The sequence below is a fragment of the Callospermophilus lateralis genome, chromosome 5 (assembly GCF_048772815.1).
Source record: "Callospermophilus lateralis isolate mCalLat2 chromosome 5, mCalLat2.hap1, whole genome shotgun sequence".
NCBI lineage: Eukaryota > Metazoa > Chordata > Mammalia > Rodentia > Sciuridae > Callospermophilus > Callospermophilus lateralis.
The window spans coordinates 5,864,826-5,880,705 of NC_135309.1; the positions used below are offsets into that span (position 1 = coordinate 5,864,826).

The 15,880-nt window shown below is 34.2% G+C and overlaps 1 long non-coding RNA gene across 1 annotated transcript in view; it reads left to right on the forward strand.

Annotated features, from left to right (window-relative positions):
• LOC143399376 (uncharacterized) overlaps positions 1-15,880 on the forward strand; it is a 139,683-nt gene that overhangs the window by 19,801 nt on the left and 104,002 nt on the right. The window contains exon 2 of the long non-coding RNA XR_013091405.2: positions 15,016-15,082. This is a non-coding gene — a long non-coding RNA (uncharacterized LOC143399376). The remainder of the gene's footprint in view (positions 1-15,015; positions 15,083-15,880) is intronic.

Here is a 15,880-nt window from a genome sequence, read left to right on the forward strand (position 1 = left end):
CATGACTAGAATATTCCTGTTACAGAAAGTATCAATCTTCATCCTAGAAATATCCCATATGGAGATCAATAACAGATCATCTTTTATCAGTCATGTTACATTTTTCAGGCTGCCGTTTCAAATGTTTTTACAAGACCACTAAAACCTTGGAGCAAAATGAATATAGAGTGGCCAAGGCACTTGCCTGGGCAAGTGGCCAGAGGGGCAACCTGGTAACCCCAGCCAAGCATTTTGTGATGATGTGCAACTGCATGTAAACCATTTATTCTCTCTTTTACTTTACTCATTTGCTAGTCACTGCCTTGCATGTATTACCTTTTCCTCCCTCCCTCACCTATCTATATTTAGCTCAGAGCCCTGTTGCGAAGGTCCTCCAGACTCTAGTAAAATGTTTTTGTCCTATCCTTATGGGATGAACTCCAGGTATTAGCTCATAATTCTGACACATAATTCCATTATCCAGGAATCAGGATTACATTAGTTGATACCATCTGCTCAGTCCATTGTTCACATCTTAGGTCTTTCTTTCCCAAATCCTATATCTTTAGAAGATGATGTGATGACAACACCGTCTGTGCCCCAAGTCTTTCATCTTCTGACCTGAGGAGGTACAACTTTGAAAGTGCTATTCATCTTGAATGGGTCAGTAGCTCCGTGGAGAGTAACATGCACACATCCTGCCTGGGAGTGATGCATACATATCCAGTCATCTCAATGAAATCATCAAGCAACATTTCTACTTTTTTTCCTGCAAAGCCCAGGTTCTTTCAAATGACTTCATTCCCTGAGTTTCTTCAGGGAAGTTCTTTGTTGTTAAGAATTATATCCTTGTCCTTTGGAATCAGGAGCCTGGTCTTTTAAAATGTAGGTCTGCTTAAGCCAGTGCCTTTCAAATTGTTTCCTTATTCCCCATGTTTTCACCCTATATGGACATATGTCTTACAAACTGTGTGATGCAAAGAACAGTAGATTAAACTAGAATTCAGGTAGCCTCACTTCTAGTGCTAACATTGCAAATAACTTTATAGTATTGGGTGCACATTAAGCTATCCTTAGTATTTTATTTTCTTGTCTCAAAAACTAGCAAAATGGGATGGTAATTGTACAGCATCAGAGTGTCAGTTGACTTTTAAGTAGGAATTTATCTTTTTTCTTTCATGTAAGTAAGATATTAAATGACATTTAGAAAAATGTTCCCCGAGTTTTAAAAGGAAAACACACTGTTTTTGGTTTACTTTGTCTTTTAAAAAGACAGCATTTCACTATGATGTTAAACTAAATTGTATGTTCTCCATAAACACTCTGGAAGTTATAATAATGTTATTCATTTAAAATCCTTCAAGAGCTACCATGTGGGTGATATTTAAAGATCATTGTTCTGAAGCAATAATGTAGAATGAGTTACTATGCTATCAACAGCCTGCATTGGTGACAAACATAATTGTATATAAATGTTTTATATGATGCACAGACATGAGTATTTGACGAGTACATGCCATTAAATCCAAATTTATTTATTGTGGCTGTTCTTTGCAGGGATTTCATGTAAATGAAGTGTTTCCCTTGAATGAGTTTTTCCTTGTCAATATATTTCATTGTCAATATATTCCATTTACAAATATTAATCTGATGGTCTCATGGTTTTAACTGTTTTCCTTATTAAGGAAATAATTATATTTTTTCTCATTATAATATCACTATAATCATCACATGAAGAATTGGAAATGGTGATAGTCATCAATGAGACATTTTTACTTTAAACAGCACAACCCCGTATTCTAGAAGAATTGTACAGTAGAAATACAATGACCTTTAGATACCACACATTGCCTAGAATAGAATTTACTTTTTCTTTTCTATTCCAGACACCATGATAAGTACTAGGAAAACAAATAGCAAAAAAAGTCTGATCACTGCCCTCCAGGAACTCACTGTTTCAGATGGGAAACAGACTTGTCAGGACAAAGTGGCAGAGCATCTGCCCCCAAAATTTTCCTCCTTTATGTGTGGGGGACTTGTTCCTGACCCTCATGGATGCCTGAAACTATGGACAGTACCAAACCTCAAATGTATTTTTTGTTTTGATACATATATATTTATGATAAAGTTTAATCTCTAGGCACAGTAAGAGATTAATAAAAACTAATATTAAAATAGAATAATTATATCATAGTACAATAAAAATTATATGACTATTGTCTTTTTCTCAAAATATCTTACTGTCCTGTTCTAATCCCACTTTGATGAGGTGAGATGATACAATGCCAACATAACATGATGAAGTGAGATGATTGGCGTGGCATTGTGACATAGCATCAGGCTAATATTGACCTCTAGGTGATAATTCAGAAGGGAATCTTCTGCTTTGGGAGACCCAGGATCATGGAGCATGACAATATTGATGGTTGTCTATCATAGAATAATGTCAATGGTTGTGGATCCTTGAAATGAAAGATTTTTTTGTTGAAAATTTTGAAAGAACATTGTCTCTTTCATTTTAGTTCATTGAGGTATTGGAGATTGTAATTCTTTGGTGATTACACAAATGATTCTAATGCTGCATTTCATAATTTCATCCTTTAATGTTTATGCAATTCAATGCACTTCAGGCAATTTTGGGAATGTTTGCACTGCTGATGCTATTTAGTTTCTTCTTCATCATCTTTCTTTTCTTCTGTGGATGTCTCTGTAAGTTTTCCCCATTCATCATTTGTTAATACTTCTTTCTATGGCCTTCAATATATTCTTCTATTTCTTACCCAGTATGTCAGCAAATCCTTTTTCATCAACTTATTTTGCCATGTGAATTATTTTTCTAACTTCTCCATCATTACCCAACAAGCTTTAAAAATCATTTATGATTTTATAAGTTCTTCTAGTAGACACAGTTTTTATCTTTAATTTACCCTTTGCATATTTCATGAATGTTATTTTGTCATCAATAGTGAATTATTTCCAGTAGATTAAGGTCTGCATCAATTGTTGATCAAGCGTGGTCAAATAACAGGAAGCTAGTTGTGGCCTCAACAAGCTGAATAATGTTCTGATCAAAGGGTTGAAGCAATGAGGTTGTACTTAGAGGTAAAAACACAAGCTATATATTTTGATTTTCATGGCAAAAAGATTAAGGATGGCCAGGCACATTGTGTATTATTTGTGGGACTTTAAATTGTAATCCTTTCTCTCCCAAATATATTTTCATATCTGAGATAAAGCATTGGTAAAACCACTTCATAAACAAAACAGCTGTCATCCACATTTTTGGATTTGATGATGCATGGACTCTACTCAATGCCTGGCTTTATCATATACTTTGCATGTTGCCACACAGTACCAAAGTTAACCCGATTACAAATTTGACAACCTTGTTTGAGGAGAATAAATATAGTTAGTTTAATTAATAGAGACCAGAGTGAATATTTTCTTATCTTGTTATATGAGACTCCCTGCATAAGAGTCAACCCCATGATTTCTCACTCTGAAGCACTTCCTGGTAAATAGAAATTCTCCCCTTAGTCTTCTGAATCTAATCATAGAATGACTATCATGATTCACCAGAAATTAATAAAACTACTACAATAAGAAAAACAAGAGTGAAGGCATAGTAAGTAAATAATGGCAGTGATGAAATAGGAGTAACTTAGAAAATAGATTAGAAAATAAAGATAACTAAAAAAAATCTCATATGTATGCTCTGGTGAATTTGAGAAGGCTCTTCAAGACCTATGGTATGAAAATATTAAACAGAGAATTCCAGAAATAAAACAATTTATGTTTAATTTGCATTCCATTCTAAGCAGCATAATGAAAATGACCAGAAGGCAAAAAATAACAAAATAAGTAATGAAAAAGTAAAACATGCTTGAAATTAAGTCATTATCAGAATAATGTATTCAACATGAAAATTAGAAGATAAATGTGAGATAATTACTAATTTGATACAAATGTAATAGTAACAAAGGAATCTACAAGAGAAAATATTAATTTAGGATGTTTAGCATTTATCTAAGAGTTCTTGATAAAGATGGTAAAAAGAACAGGGATGAAATAATCAAAGTACAAAAAATTTCTCCTAAAGGGAGAAACAATCTAATCCAAAAGGCTTTGCAAGCATTGTATCTTAAAATATTTACAAAGTATCACATAACAAAATAATAAGGAAAACAAAGATTGGAGGTCCTAAAATCACTTATAAATGACTGATAATCAGACCATCATTAACTTGATATCTTAGATGAACACTGAGAAATGGTTTTTAATTCCTTGGGGCAATGATTTTCAATGCAGACTTACTCATGCTTTCACTAAAATGTTAGGAATGAATAAAATATTTCAAAATCTGAAAGAATTGAAGGAGAATTCTTGGCAAAAATCTTTGTAGAAAATTAATTGACAATATGCTCTAGCAAATTAAATAATTAAACAAAGAAATAATGTGGAAGAGCTATATCATATCCTATTATAATATTTTTTACCTTTTGTCCTTATATAATCTGGTGATTATTAGGGAGAAACCATAAAAGAGAAAATGTAATCAACACACTACTATTTGTATTCCAAACTCTAATTTACATTTGTGCTATACTTTCATAATAAACCCATAGACAAATTATGAAAGACTAAATCTGGTTTTAAGAGAAGGTTATGAATAAATGTGTTTTGGAAAAAAGGAGATACCTGTGTCCTCATCTAATAAAATGAGTACCAAGGCATAATGTTTATGTTTACCTAACATAAATAGTTATTTGAATTTATAGATGGAACCAGTACAGAAAGAAATAGGATTATAGGATAATTATTTGGAAGAAGTCTGGATATATGAACTATGAGTTAGCTTTAAGTCTCATTATTTAAAATTAGACATCAAAAGATAAGATATAAACTTGATAAATCAAAAGCTGAAACATTTTTATTTTTCCATTTATAATTTTGTAAGTTTTCATTAGATGCATTAAATGTAAGAATACTTTAAATAAATGTTTCTGGATAGAAGGTCTGGGCATGAGGGAAATTGAGGTGGTATTAATTATTAATCTTATTGCACACTTTGGTAGCATTTGATTTTTTCAAACTTTTTTGAATTACTTTTATAGAAATAAAATAAATGATATTGCAATATGAAAAAGAGAATATTGATAGCTATGCAGGGTATTCTGTGCATACATTAGGAAAGTTATGGTTAATTTCAATTATTCTCCCTCACTATCCATTTTAAAAACCCATTTAAAATGCAAGGTCATGGATTTGGATTTTTAGTTTGAGAAAGGCTAATATACTTCCTCAAATGCATTAGGTCTCGGTATATATTTACACATTGATCAATTAAAGTTAACAAGGCTTAATGTTAATTTACCTCTCTTACAAGAACTTCTGTTTATTCTGCTGATTAACTATTATAGATTGTTTATTATTTATTAACTATTATATGATTTTAACTTTTTTTGTGGTGCTAGGGATTGTGATTTTAATTTTTTGCTGGTTTTAATTTTCTTTTTAGTAGTAATTTTTAAAATTCTGTTATGCTGAGAAAGGACAGAAAAGATTACTTCCCTGGATAAAGTCCAGGAAAAATTCAAGTCTTAATACAAAGTTTCATCCTGACTGCCATTTTAAACATGTTGGTCCATGCTTTGTGCAAATACTTCTGAGATAATGCTCTATTATTTTATTGATAAAGTGGGCTAATGCATTGATGTTGAGTAATTAAAAGAACTATTACAGGAGAGCTTTCTGAGGAGAAACCACACACCTGGAGTTAATAGACAAGATATCCAAATGTTGCTATTTCTCTCTAATGCAGCAATGATGACATCATAACTGACCAACTCACCTTCTGGACACATTATTCACATGTGTAATATCTGTTGATATTGTAAGTACTAATAAAAACATATATGAATGTTTATTTTATGATTGAGGAAATACAGAATGATATATGTCATTTTAAAAGTCTTGGTAAACTGAAGATTACGGATGAAACAGAATAAGGGGCTTATTTCATGGGGTTGTCTGGTCTAGCATCCAATACAGTTACTCTGCTATGTGTTTCATTAAATAATCATTTATTATGCTATCTAATTCAATGTATTTTAAATTTAGGGCACTTGTTTTTAAGGTTCATTATAAGCTGGTAAAACCCTGCAAAAGGGATGTAATTTGCAAAAGAACTTATTTTTAGATTGGATTGCATGAGAATAAAGATGTTTTAAGATAGTTGGCAGATTTGGCTCCTTCACTGGTAAAATGTGTTTTTATTTCTATATAATTACAAAAAATATGTAATTTATCCTTTCAAGCAGAGACTATAGCTGGAAATTGGAGTATAGCCAAAGTGTTGAACATCTTGCAGAAGGGAGTTAAGGGTAATCCAAAAATTATACATTGGCAACTCTCACCTCTGCACCTGGAAAACTAGTTTAAAAGATCTTGGAAGGTGGAACACAAATCATCTGGGTGAGCAAAATTCGTTAGGAATAAATCAGCCTGGGCTTTGCAAATGTAAATCATTCCCTCTCTGCTTTGAAAGGATACTTTATGATGCTTAACAAAGAGTAAATAAAGAAGGGATGCCAGATGTACTCAATTTAGGTTTTCAATGCCTCTTAAAAGAGATATTTTTATCCTGAGTATCACCTGACAGTGGGAATCTGTGCCTCCATTTAGAGAACACACAAGAAGCTTTTTTGCCATCTGGTCTAGCTACAGTCCAGCTTTACCAGAGACCACAGAGTTAGCTGCTGCCTCTGGACAAATCCATTTCTTGTTGCACGTTGATTCCCAAGAACCTATAAATTCTTGGCAGCAGAGTGAGGAGAGGGAAACTTCTGTCAGTGATTAAAAACTGGATAGATGACAAAATGGCAGCATTGTGGATATTGCCTTGCTGCTATATGGAAAGGCTGTCTGTTTATTAAAACAGAGTCAAATATTTTATTTGTTACTTAAAATAGGGGGTCTGAGTTGATTGTGTAAATTGTTGAGGACCAGCAGCACTTAGAAGTGATAAAGAATCCTGAGAAATGAATGAAGACAGTGGGTTTACACATACATGCACACACACACAATTTTTTTTGTAAGAAAATAACTTAAAAAAAAAAAAACATTTAAGGACTACTTTTTTCCGGGGGGGGGGGGTTACTGAGAATTTAAGTAAGGGGCACTCAACCACTAAGCCACAATCTCAGCACTACTTTCTATTTTATTTAGAGACAAGGTCTCACTGAGTGTCTCAACACCTTGTTTTTGCATAGGCTGGCTTTAAACTTGCAATCCTCCTGCCTCAGCCTCCAGAGCACTGGGATTATAGGAATGTGCCACCACCGAGCCTGGCTTGAGAATCACTTTTTAAAAACCACTTTGTGATCTAGCTAAGGAGAAGCTACAATAAAATAGTAAAGTTGAATCCAAAGGTGTGACGCCAATAATTGACACAGAGAGGAATGTAAGAAGATTTTTAAAGGAAAAATCCAACATTTTTTATTGAGGTAGTCACATATAAGAATATTAAATAGGAGTTAAGTATGAGAATATTAAATATGAGTCAAATAAGTCTTTTTTGAGGAGAAGAGACCGGACAAGGTGAATCAATCAAAATTCCAAAGAAAAAATAAATAAGAAAGAATAGCAAGAAAATTAAAAAGAAAGCATAGAAAAAAAAAAAACTAGCTCTTTAAGATCTTAAAATCTGTCAATAATTAAAGCATTTTGCTGCTGGTACATGGTGAAAGGCCAGTGACTCACCCAAGATGGAAATTCAACCCAGAGATTTTATTGGGGGTGGGGTGCTGCCAGAAGGGGAAGAAAAGGAAAAGAGCAGCAGAAAGGAGAGGAAGAGAGCAGACAGCTCTTGCAAGCTTCAGCTTAAGAAGGATTGCACAGGTGACATGGCGGGTGCTGATTGGCAGGAATGGGTGAGGGGACACTGTATCCCATGGGGGTTGATCAAGAAAACTTTTTTGACTTTGGGGCCCTTAGGCTTGGTGCCCTTCAGAGAGGAGGGGGAGGAGTAAGGGATTAAGTGATGTTCTTCTTGCAAGAGGGAAACTTAACTTCAGCAGGGAGAAATCCAATGGGGGAAATAAAACCAAAAGGCAAGGTCTCCCATACACCCAACACATGGGGGAAAAGACAGTCCTTTGGAGAGCAAAAAAGAAAATCCAGGAACAGTCTCAGTTTATAAATGATTAGGTAATGATGCAGGAATAAGTAAGATAATGGTCAGATAAAAACATTAGAAAGAATTCATACATCACATCACAAATTGGGATCTATCCCAACTAGCCACAGCGTTTGAATATATAAAAATCAAGACATAAATATACTTGCAGAAAACAGAATTATTTTGTCATGTTAGAATGGAGAAGATTTTTCTTATAGTATTTCAAATTCTAGTAGACATAATTTTTAGAAAAATCATTAAATTTAATCCCATGAAAATAAAAAAAAATTCTATACACAAAAACATCATAATAAGCAAAGTCAAAATAATAATAATGATCTAAAAAATCCATTAATTATAACATAAATCACTAATATTCCTGATACATAATGAGTTTGTACAAATAGCTAAAGGAATACACAGTCATAGAAAACCAAGTAAAACAATGAATAGACTGTTCATGGAATAGAAAAAGAAATTGCTTCAAGCTTTAACAAAATAGTGAACCTCATTCCTAATTGCAAAAACACAAACTAAAACTTTACTGATTCTTTTACCTTATTAATATGGCAAAAGTGAAAATTTACTAATTGATTTGCACAAGTATGATGGGGCTCTAAGAGATCCTATTCTAAGAGATCCTAGTTTTAAATGCATATGTTAATCTTTAAGGAACTGTTTTATAACTTTAAGAAATACTAAAATACCTCTAGTTCCAGCTACTTTGGAGACTAAGGATTGCTAGAGCCCAACAGTATGGGGTCAGCCTGGGAAACATAGTAAACCCATCTCAAAACATACAAACAAAAAGAATATTAAAATCATCATCATCATCATCATTATCATCATCATCCCTCGTTATTACAAAATGCATCTGCTTTTTCCCTGGGCACATCTACTTGTCATTGTTAGGCCTTAGCACATTTCTCTGTCAGGCAGGAAAAATGCAGCTTATTGTGAATCAAGTGAAATATTTCATGCTTTAGAAAAAAAAGTGGTTTCCTTATACTTGAGCATGAGATTTCTTTTTTAAAAATAGCATTTGACTCTCTATTTCAATTAATTCATAGGGTATTCATGAAGCAATTATTTTCAGTGATGATTTTCATGATAAAGCAGCATCATTCAAAAAAGTAAAAATGGAAACATTTTTAGGAAACAAGAGAGGGCTCTCAATATTATGTTCAACTCCCACATTTTCAGCTTAGGCTCATACGATAACAGTGTAAAAAGAAGAAAGAGTGAGAAGTACCAGCCTTGTTTTCAAATCTGGACTTACTGGTGGCTGACTACTATGATTTAGATGAGAGGTGCTCCCAAATGATTGTGTGGGAAACAATGCAAGAAAGTTCAGAGGTAAAATGATTGGGTTATGAGAGTCTTATCCTAATCAGTGCATTTATCCCCTGGTAGGGATTAATTGGGTGGTAACCATAGTCAGGTAGTGTGTAGCTGAAGGAGATAGGTCATTAGAGATGTGCCTTGGGGGTTTATATTTTGTCCCTGTTGAGTGGAGCTCTCTTTGTCTCAAGCTTTCTTGTCCAGAGCGGCATTCCTAGGCTACACCCTTCCACCCTGATGTTCTGCTTCAACTTGGGCCCAGAGCAATGGAGTCTGCCAACTATGGACTAAGACCTCTGAAACTGTGAGCCAAATAAACTTTTCCTCCTTTAATTGTTCTTGTCAGGTCTTTTATTCAGAGTAATGAAGAGCTGACTAAAACCCTGACAAATGAATCTACCAAGTACATCTGCTTTTCACTTTGGGAGTTGGAAGCTCAGCAGGTATTATTAAAAAGGCAGTGGATGCTCCACTTGCTATACAGTTTTCCTGCCAGAATTTACTAATGACTGCATCTCTGAATCATCACCAGCTTTCCTGTCACGTGGTCCTCATTCTGCATTCAGGTTTGTTGACTTTCTTTCTTAGATTTTTATTTGCCTCGAGAACCACAGCATGATATCTCATAAACTCAAAGGAATAGGTTCTTCACTGTGAGGTTTAGGAAATTTCTATTCATCTTTTGGGTGATCATCTGAACCTTTTCCTCTCCATATCCAGAAGTAATTGAACCATACGTAGAGGAATTGGATGGGGATCAAAAATATTAATTTTTAAGAACCAATAAAACTAGGATTACAAGACACAGCTCAGCCTTTGACTGGAATCTTGCTTCTCCTTCTTCTACTTCCTGGATCCCCAGTGATCCTTATACAGCCAGACTACTAGAAGGCACATTCTTAAGGTGGCATTATGCTGGGGTAGTTAATGTTTCACTAAGGAGCCCACAAAGAGAAGAGCAACCTGGGGAACACAAATGCACTCACCAGAAGACATCCTTTGGGAAAGGATGAGTCACAAGTCTGAGTGGGAATGTAGGAGCCTGGATTTTGACTCACCCTGAAGAGTGACTCAAGTCAACCAGCAGAACACTATTAAGATGCAAATATGCTCTCTCTTAAGGAAAGATAGCAAACACTCTTTATTCATCAGCACTTTCTCTAAGGTAGCATGTCACATAACCTAGCTGATGCAAGTAACTCATGTCAAAAGTATAATATGCAGAATTGAAAACTTTAGATGGAGGAACTGAAACATGTCAGGCATGATAAGACACAGGAGCAATAGATCCATGTGAGGGGCATAGTTCAGAATTGCTGCTGCCTAGATTGCTGCATAAGGATTCTAGGTTTGAGTCACAATTTTTGTTTTCATTGGCCAATGTTGTAAGATAAAGGTAGCAACATAACATCTAGATTATGTGATCATCTAGAATCAGTGAGGACAAATGATTTTGCTTCTGTTTTTACTGAGGTGGGGATTATAGTATATTGAGTTGCTATTTCAAACTGCGCAGGGAGACATTGATTTTCACCCTTCAGGGCAATACAGGAAAATTAACCTACACAAAATAATAAGAATGATGAAAATGAACATTTGATGAACACTTCTAATTGTTCCAAGTCTTAACCACTTGCCATGTGTAATTCCACTTAATATTCTTAAGTTTATCAAATGTTATTAAACCTTTCAAAATTAAACTGTTCTAATTATGCAAAGCTCTTTTTTCTCTGGTATGATCCTTTAAAAGATAACTACCCAGGAAACAAGGTATATAAACTTATTCAGTTTGCATAATAAATATTTAGTAAATTTAATATTGTATCTATCCAATACTTGATTTTCCCACTTGAGTAGTATCATTTTTATTAATTTAGTTTCTACTCATGTATGTAGCCCTTGATACTAACTTCAGGTTAATAGTAAGGAATAGGTCAGACCCTAGGCTTCTGTTAAGCTACCACCTAGGTAGCAGTTGGTTGATTTGATACAGCTTATGTTTTCTATATTTTATTCCTTTTCCAGTTTGTTCCCAGAAAGCTAATAGGTCTAGCAAGAACTGATGGAATATTAGGTCTAAGAAGCTAAACTTTAATAGAGCAAATGGTCTCCCCTAGGAAAATATTACTTTCTCAGATTGATATTACCTTGAAGTGGCATGCAAAATCTCTAAGGAAAGATTGCTATGGATTACTGTATAATCTGCTAAGCATTCTCTATGAATGAACTGAATTGTTGAGCAAATAACCTAGACCTATTGAATGGTCTGAATTCCAAAGCACTGAGCTATAATTTAGATGTTCCAAACAGAGTGGGGACACTAGGAGATGAATACTAACTCATTAGTTAGAATAAGTAAAACTGAACAAAAAGAAACTGAGAAATTGAACAAAAAGAGAGGTCTGCAAATTTCATATTGAGTTCAACATTGCTGAGTTGGCATTTCTTTGCTTTAGATAAGAAAACATATCCACAATTGTTGGAATTTCCATGCTGCTGTTAGTCTCATTTCTTTACAATAAACTGAATACCTGACAAGAGCAACTTAGAAGAGGAAATGTTTATTTTGGCTCATGGTTTCAGAGGTTTATTCCTTGGTCAGCCAACTCCATTACTCTGAGGCCAACGAGAGGAAGAAAATGATGGAAGGGTGTGGTAAAGCAGTACTCCTCTGCTCATGATGACCAGGAAGGAGGGACTGAGGGAATGCAGGGAAGATGAACTCTTCCAGAGTATTCCTCCAGTGATCCATTTCCTCTAGCCATGCCCCATCTGCCTATAGTTACCACCCAGTTAGTCCATTCCAACTAGGATGGATGGATTAGGTTATAGCCCTCATAATCTAATCATGCTGCATATTTCTGCATTATCACAGGAGCTATGGGGAAACATATCAGAGGCAGACTAAAATGTGTGCTTTCAAGTCGTTTATTAACTTGATCTAAGCTGATAAATTTCATGCACCAGTGGTTAATTTGGCCAAGATTGTACAATTTGAAACTGAAAGAATAAAAGAACCAAACATGTTTATAAAACAAGTGGTATCTGGGAAGATATTTTATATTGACCTGGAAGATATTTTTATTGGAATAACCCAGACTGATAGAGGCAGAATTGTCTTACTTAGCTTAATTCAGATTCTTCTTCAAGTGGGTGGAATTCACTATGTTTCTGTATTGTCAGTTGAACTTTCTTGAATGTGTTATCCTGATCAGCACTGACAGACTACAGGAAGGAAGAGAAGCAAGACCAGTATCAACTTCATTTATTCTTGAAATTCAAGCCTTTTATTCTCCTTAAATATGAATCCTTATAAAGTATATTGTGACTCTCATATTAAGTGCTTTGGTAGAAATCACTGTCATATTCTCCGGGCCTCTTGTTCGTCAGTGAACCAGAGAGTGTAAACTAAATGTACACAACTGTAGAATGGAAATAACATTGTAGGAAAAGCCTACTTTCAAGCATTTTAGAAGCAAGTCAAAGTCACAGTGAGTATGAAATGATAACATATTCATTGGTAATCATATCTCACAGTGGATATTTTTATTTACAGCAATGTATTTAGGCAGATGCCAAATGTTAAACTTTCAGAGGTGGAAGCCTCTCAGAATGTGTGGATAGTATAGGAATGGATGTTAGAATGGGCAATGATCTCTGCTGAGTACCCTGAAATGGGGAGGAGAAGTTAGTGTGGCAACTAGTTGACAGAAGATGATTTGATTTCATAAATTTAACATATCTTCTTTAATTGAATACTAAGTTTCAATGCTCATGCTAGATGCTGAAAAATTTATAATGCAACTTCTAACTTAGTAGTTTTTTTGGTTATAATTTGCATGGTGACAAAATTCAATTGCCATACTTACCTATTTATTATTGTATAATGAGCCTCAATGTTACCATTTTATTATTATATTTAAAAGAGTAAATGTTTAATAAAATGATGTGCTACAGTCCGTTTTGGTTTGGATGTGAGGTGTTCCCCAAAAGGAAACATAAGAAAGTTTAGAGGTGAAATGAGGGGTTACACTTTAACATAATCAGTTTGTTAATCCCCTAATAGGGATTAATTGAATGGTAACTATAGATAGGTGGGTTATGGCTGGAGGAGATGAGTTCCAAGGGGATTGTGCCTTTGAACTATATATTTTGTTCTTGCTAAGTGGAGCTCACTCATGCTCACTCTTTGTGAGTATGTGTGTGTCTGCTTTCTCATTGTCACTTTGTGAGCACATTGTTCTTCCATGATATTCTGCTTTCCCTTGATCCCTGAGTATTGGAGCCAGCTGTCCGTGGAATGAGACCTCTAAAACTCAAAATAAACTTTTCCTCCTCTAAAATAATAATAATAATAATAATAATAATAATAATAATAATAACAACAACAACTATTATTATTATTATTATTTTGAACCAGGGATTGAACTCAGTGACACTTGACCATTGAGCCACATCTCCAGCCTATTTGGTATTTTTATTTAGAGACAAGATCTCGCTGTGTTACTTAGTGTCTTGCCTTTGCTGAGGCTGGCTTTGAACTCGCAATCCTTCTGCCTCAGCCCCGCAAGCTGCTGGGATTACAGTGTGCCACCATGCCCGGCCTCTAAAATTATTCTTAAAAGGTATTTTGGTCACAGCAGGGTAAAAACTGACTAAAACACAGTATAACATCTTATGTGCATGCACACACAACTTAAAAAGCTTTAATTGCATAAAAAATAATACAATGCTATCTGCTAAATATTTTCAAATAAATTTTCATTCCATCAGTGTTCTGGGGGCTTACCAGAAATACACTGTTTTTCATAAAGAAAATGTGACATATAGCCTCTACTATATGGATCCAAATATCTTTGTCAGAAAGCTTTCAATATGTTTCATGATATTGTCATATTTTCTTTAAGTCACAGAAGAAAATCACTTTTTTTTTTTCACTTGGTAAGTGAAGGGATGTTTTTCAAATGGTGTGATGGAAAATTATAATATATGAGATTTTTCCAAATTAAAATAATTAAAAACATGTTTTCAGTCATAGTGACTGTGTCATAAGCAAAAATTTTTATTTACTATGCAACTGGATTTACATCCCTTCGTTAGATTCCATAAGTGACTCATTCTCATAGGAAAGGTTATTATCTGCAAGGAGAATGTAGTTATCCTCAGATCAGATTTTCATTGTTTTCCCATTTATGATTAAATATTTGTATTCCATCTTTATCTCCCAGTTTTCATTTTTTACTGCTCCATCTGGTGATCAATCATGTCTTGTGTTTTTAAATAGTAATTTGTAGAAAGCTTAAAACACGTCCATTTTTTATATTGTCAGTAATAAAAAAAGTATTGGTTATAATGTCTCTGGGGAACATATTCATGTCAAACACATCTGAGTCACTGAAAGGTTTCTGAAAAAGATAAGGTTAAAGGGCAGACATTTTTAATGCCAAAAGTCTGATCAATATAAAAAGAAATTACATTGGTGGGCTTATTTATTTTTCCTTTCTTCACGGAAACAGAGAAAGAGGATTGCAATCTCACAAGATGGAAATAACTTGTACTGAACTGCTGCCATCCAGATCAACAGTAAGTCCAAATGGTTCATTTATCTTCGACTAGGTCCTGGTGCAGCCCTGTGAACTCATGTTCTTGAAATCAGGCACAGAGGCTCTGAGGCAATGCTTCACATTTGCATCCATGATTTGCTTAAAATATTCCAGTTAGCCTTTCCTCCCAGGAAACAAAGTCGGCAGCACTTGATTATCGAAAAGGGATTTTTTTTTTTGATGCTTAGTTTGATGATATTTTATTAAGATTATGGGTAAGTTGAACTTTATAGAATGAATTATGGGCTATATTTCCGTTTTGATTTTTCTCCAAGGGTTGAAATTCATAAGAGACTTAGGATACATTATATATTAGCTCTTTCTAAGAATACCCTATTGCAATAGCAGGCAGAGACAGATGCCTCAGAGAGGAAGACTGCTTTGTTTGAGTAAGAGTTGTAAAAAGGCCAAATCAATGTACAAAAAAGTCGACTTATAAATGCTATTGTGTACTATACCTTCTGTATATTTCAGTAAATGTATTAATTTTACATTTATCTGGTTCCAAATACAATAATTCATGTAAATATTGGGTTAAGAAAAATATCTAATTATGACTTTCAGCAGGAGGACAGAATGATAACTAACTTGTCTATGTGTAAAATCAAATTTTGAACTTGCACACACACACAAACACACACACACACACACACACACACACACACACACACATACAAATCAACCATCACTTAAGAAATACCTATTGTATGCAGAAAACCATTTCTGTTAATTATGGAGCATATGAATAGATGAAAATACATTATTTTCCCTAAAAGAA